Source organism: Anabrus simplex, chromosome 4, assembly GCF_040414725.1.
Source record: "Anabrus simplex isolate iqAnaSimp1 chromosome 4, ASM4041472v1, whole genome shotgun sequence".
Taxonomy (NCBI): Eukaryota; Metazoa; Arthropoda; class Insecta; order Orthoptera; family Tettigoniidae; genus Anabrus; species Anabrus simplex.
The window spans coordinates 369436583-369444769 of NC_090268.1; the positions used below are offsets into that span (position 1 = coordinate 369436583).

General features: G+C 44.8%; 1 non-coding gene across 1 annotated transcript; it reads right to left on the reverse strand.

Moving 5' to 3' along the window:
- Positions 1-1324: 1324 nt before the first annotated feature.
- TRNAA-AGC (transfer RNA alanine (anticodon AGC)) lies at positions 1325-1397 on the reverse strand. Its single transcript has one exon. It is a non-coding gene; the product is annotated as a tRNA-Ala (tRNA).
- Between the last annotated feature and the right edge of the window lie 6790 nt (positions 1398-8187).

An 8187-nucleotide genomic window follows, 5' to 3' on the forward strand; every position in this document is an offset into this window, starting at 1 on the left:
TATGGCATATTCGATATATGCAAATTTTTCCTAACGGGGTTCACTCAGCCTCGGGAGGTCAACTGAGTAGAGGAGGGTTCGATTCCATCCTCAGCCATCCTGGAAGTGGTTTTCCGCGGTTTTCCACTTCTCCTCCAGGCAAATGCCGGAATGGTACCTAACTTAAGGCCAAGGCTGCTTCCTTCTTTCTCCCTTGTCTATCCCTTACAAACTTCCCATCCGCCGAAAATGAAATGTCGTATGGCTTTTAGTGCCGGGATATCCCAGAACGGGTTCGGCTCGCCAGGTGCAGGTCTTTATATTTGACTCCCGTAGGCGACCTACGCGTCGTGATGAGGATGAAATGATGATGAAGACAACACATACACCCAGCCCCCGTGCCATTGAAATTAACCAATTAAGGTTAAAAACCCCGACCCGGCCGGGAGTCGAACCCAGGACCCTCTGAACCGAAGGCCAGTACGCTGACCGTTCAGCCAACGAGTCGGACATCCGCCGAAAAGGTCCCTGTTCACCATAACAGGTGAAGCCGCCTGGGCGAGGTACTGCTCCTCCTTCCCAGTTGTATCTCGGACCCAAAGTCTCACGCACCAGGACACTGCCCTTGAGGCGGTAGAGGTGGGATCACGTGCTGAGTCCGCGCAAAAAACAACCCTGAAGAGTAAACGAATTAAGAAAGGAAGAAAGAAAGAAAGAAAGAAAGAAAGAAAGAAAGAAAGAAAGAATGAATGAATGATAATAAATATAATTATGGTCCTAAAGAAGTCTTCAGCTTCCTCACCCGTTTCATCATGATATAACACTTGTTTCTGACAGCCATTGGGAGGGTATGTGCGACTCACACATTTTGACTTCCAAACAATGTTTGCGGAAGATCCCATTCCCGCTCCTGGATAATCAACAGTAGTTTACCGTAACTAACGTTCATTTACTTTCGAGTTTTCTAACTGATCTTGTTTATTCTCTCCTTGAGGACCTAGGTTCGTCATATTTGAGGCTATCCAAGTTTCAGATAGTTACAGGGATTGGAACAATTCACCAAAGGAGATGTTCGATAGATTTTCAACTTCTTTGACATTATTTAAGAAAAGGTAAACAAGAAAACAATTTATAGGGAACCTGTCCCCTGGTAGGCCGACCTAAATGCAGATCAGAGATGACTGATCACTTCTTATTCTTCCTTTGTGAGCGGCTGGTGAATAAGCCACTGCTCTGTTGAGTAGAAAGTAGATATACAGTTTATTGTAGTAATAGCCGCGGAACATAATGATGTATTAAGAAATGAGAGTATTTATTGGTGAAAATATAATTCTCTCAAAATTTCTGGAGGTGCCGGGTATCGATCCCGGTACCTCTCACATGCTAAGCGAGCGCTCTACCATCTGAGCTACGCCTCCAGCTAGAACATACACGACCCATGACTCTTGTTAGATATGCATACTTTCATCGTTCAATCGGTAACATGAACCACGCCCAGATAGCGTTGAGTGGCCGAGTTGACCTGCTTATTGGACACCGGCAGACTTCAACAGCATCATACTCTGAAAGCCGTTCGTCCTTAGCCTGTAGACCTGTACATTTTCAGAGGAGAATGTAGCCAAATTATAAAGTAGATAATGTGATTAGCTGCTGCCCCGGGAGTTCCGAGTTCGATTCTCGGCTCTGCCACGAAATTTGAAAGGTGGTAGGAGGGATGGAACGGGGTCCTCTCAGCCTTGGGAGGTCAATTGCGTAGAAGGGTGTTCGAATCCCTCCAGTGCCATCCTCGAAGTGGTTTTCCGTGGTTTCCCACTTCTCCTTCAGGCAAATACCGGGACGGAACCTAACTTAAGGCCACGGCCGCTTCTTTCCCCGTTCCTCGTCCACCCCTTCCAATCTTTCATCCCCCACTAGGCTCCTATTCAACACAGCAGGTGAGGTCGCCTGGGTGAGGTACTGACCTTCCTCCCCAGTTTTATCCCCCGACACAAAGTTCACGCTTCAGGAGACTGCTTTTGAGGCGGTAGATTTGGGACCCTCGCTGAGTTCGGAGAAAAACCAATCCTGTAGGGTAAACGGATTAAGATCGAAAGAAAAAAAGAAAGAAAGAAAGAAAGAAGAAGAAGAATGAACGAACAGCAAGAACTGTTCTTCAGATAGTTACCGCACCTGGTTCTCGGTAGTACGGGAAGTGTTAAACTGTTGACAGAACTCTTGTTACAAACATAATAATAATAATAATAATAATAATAATAATAATTGCTTTACGTCCCACTAACTACATTTTTACGGTTTTTTGGAGAAGCCGGAGTGCCGGAATTTATTCCCGCAGAAGTTCTTTTACGCGCCAGTAAATTTACCGACACGAGGTTGACGTATTGGAGCACCTTCAACTACCACCGGACTGAGCCAGGATCGAACCTGCCAAGTTGGGGTCAGAAGGCCAGCGCCTTAACCGTCTGAGCCACTACCCCCGACGCTAACATAGTCAGAATGTAGTGTTTGCCTATAAATTCTTCTTTTCTAAGTTTTGAAATGGTGATAGCGTAGGCCTACACGTCCGCCTCTGTGGTGTATCAATCAGTCAATACTGATTTGCATTTAGGGCAGTCGCCCAGGTGGCAGATTCCCTATCTGTTGTCCTCCTACCCTTTTTCTAAATGATTTCGAAGAGATTGGAAATTTATTGAACATCTCCCTTGGTAAGTTATTCCAATCCGTAACTCCCCTTCCTTTAAATGAATATTTGCCCCAGTTTGTCCTCTTGAATTCCAACTTTATCTTCATATTGTGATCTTTCCTACTTTTATAAACGCCACTCAAACTTATTCGTCTACTAATGTCATTCCACGCCACCTCTCCGCTGACAGCTCGGAACATACCACTTAGTCGAGCAGCTCTCCTTCTTTCTCTCAGTTCTTCCCAGCTCAAACTTTGCAACATTTTTGTAACGCTACTCTTTTGTCGGAAATCACCCAGAACAAATCGAGCTGCTTTTCTTTGGATTTTTTTCCAGTTCTTGAAGCAGGTAATCCTGGTGAGGGTCCCATACACTGGAACCATACTCTAGTTGGGTTCTTACCAGAGACTTATATGCCCTCCTTTACATCCTTACTACAACCCATAAACACCCTCATAACCATGTGCAGAGATCGGTACCCTTTATTTACAATCCCATTTATGTGATTACCCCAATGAAGATCTTTCCTTACATTAACACTTAGATACTTACAATGATCCCCAAAAGGAACTTTCACCCCATCAACGCAGTACTTAAAACTGAGAGGACTTTTCCTATTTGTGAAACTCACAACCTGACTTTTAACCCTGTTTATCAACATACCATTGCCTGCTGTCCATCTCACAACTTTTTTGAGGTCACGTTGCAGTTGCTCACAATCTTGTAACTTATTTATTACTCTATAGAGAATAACATCATCCGCAAAAAGCCTTACCTCTGATTCCACTCCTTTACTCGTATCATTTATATATATAAGAAAACATATAGGTCCGATAATACTGCCTTGAGGAATTCCCCTCTTAATTATTACAGATTCAGTAGTGGTTAGTGTGATTACCTGCCACACCCGGACGCCCGGGCTGCCACGAAATTTGAAGTGGCACGAGGGCTGGAACGGGGTCCACTCAGCCTCGGGAGGTCAACTGAGTAGAGGTGGGTTCGATTCCCACCTCAGCCATCCTGGAAGTGGTTTCCCGTGGTTTTCCACTTCTTCTCCAGGCAAATGCCGGGATGGTATCGAAGTTAAAGCCACGGCCACTTCGCTCCCTCTTTTTTGCCTATCCCTTACAAACTTGTCATCCCACGCACTGCCTCTGCTCAGCACGGCAGATGAGGCCGCCTGGGCGAAGTACTGGTTCGCCTTCCCAGTTGTATACCGAGTGTCCCTCGCTCCAGGACATTGCCCTTGAGAAGTGGGATTCCTCGCTGAGTCCGAGAGAAGAGAAAACCCTGGAGGGTAAACTGATTACCGAGCGAGTTGGCCGTAAGGTTAGAGGCGCGCGGCTGTGAGTTTGCATCCGGGAGATAATGGGTTCGAATCCCACTGTCGGTAGCCCTGACGATGGATTTCCTTGGTTTCCTATTTTCACACCAGGCAAATTAAGGCCACGGCCACTTCCTTCCAACTCCTAGTCCTTCCCTCTCCCAACGTCCCCAAAAGACCTATCTGTGCCGGTGCGACGTAAAGCCACCAGCAAAAAAAGGTAAACTGATTAAATAATAATAATAATAATAATAATAATAATAATAATAATAATAATAATAATAATAATTGTACCATTAGGTACACCTCAACTCCGCACATTCAAAAGAAGCGCCTCAATGAACTCCTCTATCGACCAAAATGTGAAATTGCTACTACATAAAGTTGAGACTTTAATCAGAAGATGTCACTACTGAAATATTAAGTAAGTGTGTTATTATGAAGTTTCCTAAACTGATTGGATTCCTCTTGGTTTTGTTTTTGCTGTACATCAAGAAGTTTGGACATTTTTTCACAGATGTCACTACCAAAAACTATGGTCATGCACCCTGGTGCAAGGTAAAGGAAGTTGTTATTGAAAGAAATTTTATGTTTATGGGTTTTTTCAACTTTCATTTGTTTTAATGTAATTATAGGTTTGCAACACTTCCTTCTCATTCCGCCAGTTTTGAATCTGGCCCATAAAAATTACCTGTAATTAATTTTCAGCCTATCACAGGCTTCTTGTTCGGTTCAGCCAATAAAAATGAGAGGGTGTACCCGGATTAGTCCAGAATCCTCTCGAACCTTCCCTGAGGGTATGTAAGTTGCGGCTTTTCGAGTTTCCTTGTCTCTTGATCGTCGTCTTTCTGAGTATGTGTGTTAAGGCAGGAGGCGGGACGCCTCATTATTCGGCAGGCAGTACATCAGCCAGGTAATGGCCGCCTAAATTATCTTTTTCTGTAGCTACCTCCGAAGACTTATCCGAGGGGAAGGTCCGAATTTTTAACTATGTAACTAAACTTTTCTGAAATGTAAATTTTCTTTCGGCTAATGTAACATTTCATAAAGTCTTTAACTGTAAATCGGGGATAGAGAGGAGTTACCCTCTCGAGCTCCCCTTCATCTTGGTTTGAGGTGACTACGATTTCGTAACTGTTTTCTTTCCTTAATGTATTAATTTCCATGCGAGTCACCTCTGTAGCTTGGGACTAGCCCCTGATTCATCGGGCCGAGAGCCCTGTTAGGTTTTTAATTCTTCATTATCTAGGAGCGCAAGTGTACGCCTCCATTCGGTTTGTGTTTCGGGCCATTTATTTAACCTGTTATTTTTCTGCAAAGGCGCAGTATGTTGGGTACTAGATACTCCTGTGTAAAACTATTTCAATTTTTAAATCGCGCCTTGAGAGGCCACAGATTTAAGATTTTGATGTAAGCTCTATTTTAAGTTTTCTGTAATTGTGAGGGGTGCCTCTGGAAGGCTAAAGATTGTAACTATTGGAGCAAAGTGCTCTTGTATTGTGGGATTTCGGCCCTTGCCTAAATTATTCCTCATTTTGAATTGCCATCATCATCATCATCTGTTTACCCTCCAGGTTCGGTTTTTCCCTCGGACTTAGCGAGGGATCCCACCTTTACCGCCTCAAGGGCAGTGTCCTGGAGCTTCAGACTCTTGGTCGGGGGATACAACTGGGGAGTATGACCAGTACCTCGCCCAGGCGGCGTCACCTGCTATGCTGAACAGGGGCCTTGTGGAGGGATGGGAAGATTGGAAGGGATAGGCAAGGAAGAGGGAAGGAAGCGGCCGTGTCCTTAAGTTAGGTACCATCCCGGCATTCGCCTGGAAGAGAAGTGGGGAAACCACGGAAAACCACTTCGAGGATGGCTGAGGTGGGAATCGAACCCACCTCTACTCAGTTGACCTCCCGAGGCTGAGTGGACCCCGTTCCAGCCCTCGTACCACTTTTTTCAAATTTCGTGGCAGAGCCGGGAATCGAACCCGGACCTCCGGGGGTGGCAGCTAATCACGCTAACCACTACACCACAGAGGCGGACATTTTGAATTGTAAATTTTGCAAATTTGAGCATGCAGCTCAGAACTTGTTAATCTAGGGCTTGAAGCCCAATCTGTAAAATTCACTGATCTTGGATTTTCTAAGGCATTTAAAGACTGCTTTTGTACCTGACATGTTCTTATGTTCACTAACTTGTAAGTGAAAATTTGTTAAGTTTGTTATTTTGAAGAAAAACAACCTCTAGTTCAAGTTTTAAATTAATTTTGATATTGTAGATAAACCCATTCACCCCGGCGTCTTCTCTCACTTCTTTCTGCGATCCACTAAAACACGATAACAATAATAATAATAATAATAATAATAATAATAATATTAACAGTCATGCAGAAAACTCACTTTCATACACGATAAAACAGGTCATTATCTCTCACGAAACGTATGATGAGGTCTGTTGACTGCTCGTTATCTCGTAGGATGAGGGAGATGGTACTCAGAAGTTTTAGGCTACGACGCAGAGCGGCCAGGTCCACGCACTCCGTTCTATAACAAACAGTAAATCTACCAACACGAGTCTCATACAATGAGCCACTCTCCAATGCCCGCGAACTATGTTGTGGTTTGATCTCACAGCCTTAAGCGTAGGAAGCAGATGTGTAATCAAGTACGCTACGCATTTACCATGGAATATGACATTGTAACAAATCTAGTACATTATTGCCAGCTGATGATGTGATCCCGAGAGAGATAGTCCAGTTGCGGCTGCTAGCACCGTACTCGAGAGACAGGTGGGTGTCAGTCCGCCGTAGGCCATCCTCGAAATGATTTTCCATGGTTTTCCATTACCACTCCAGGCAAATACTTGTATGTACCATTCTGAAGGCCTAGGCCGCTTCCTGCCCATTCTTAACCCGTACAAATACACCTACACCCACAGACAAAGGACCTATGGGCTGTCACTTGGAAGGGTGGGTTGGTGACCATGAGTCCTGAAGCTGCGTCTGGCATAGCTCACACTAAATTGTGCCAGGCTCGTCACTTTCAACTTTCCTGTCCGACCTTCCTTGTTCCCATCTGATCCCGAATATATTAGGTTTGCAAAGTCTGGGGAGTCTTTCATTTTCACGCCCGTCTTGGCCCTTTCCTTTCTTACGGCAATACCTTTATTTTTGGAAGTGTCGGATTTTTCCAATTTCGTTCTTCTCTCGGGCAGAGTGGCTCAGACGGTTGAGGTGCTGGCCCTCTACTCTAACACGGCAGGTTTAATCCTGCCTCAGTACGGTGGTATTTGAAGGTGCTCAGATACGCCAGCCTCGTGTCACTAGATTTACTGGCAAATGCAAGAACTCCTGCGGGACAAAATTGCGGTACCTCGGCGTCTCCGTCTTCTTCTTCCTCTTCTTCTTTTTCTTCTTCTTATTCTACCACTTCTCCTACACTTGTGGGGTCGCGGATGCGAACGCTGTCGCACATGTGGATTTGGCCAATTTCTACGGCCGGACGCCCATCCTGACGCCAACCTTATGTGAGGCAATAGCGTGTTCGTGTGGTGGTTGGTAGTGTGATGTATCACGTGAATACGAAGAGGAGACTGTTCGGGAAAATACATAAACCCAGTCCCCGAGCCAGAAGAATTAATCAGACGCGATTAAAATCCCCGACCTGGCCGGAATTAGCACCCAGGATCCTGTCAACCGAAGGCCTCAATGCAAACCATTTTGCCAATCTCTCATTTTCCTTTTGATTAGTACTAATAGCGAAGGATTACTCAGTTGTACCTCCTCTTAAATCAATAATCATCATGACCACAAACCACAGACAATAACCCTTACACAGCGGTAAATATAGACCAGCTGTATAACTTATCCCCTTGGAGTGTACTGAGGAACACCGGCACAGAACTGGCCATCCGAATATATCGTCGGATACCTCTGGCACTAAAATCCATACGCTGAAGTATTATTAATAATAATAATAATAATAATAATAATAATAATAATAATAATAATAATGGTGTGGTAAGGTTTGTATTACAGCGTGGCAGCTGAGAGGTGTCTACCTCCGTGGTGTAGTGGTTAGATTCCCGGCTTTGCCACGAAATTTGAAAAAGTGGTTCGAAGGCTGGAACGGGGTCCACTCAGCCACAGAATGTCACTTGAGTAGAAGGGGATTCGATTCCCACCTCAGCCATCCTGGAAGTGGTTTCCCGTGGT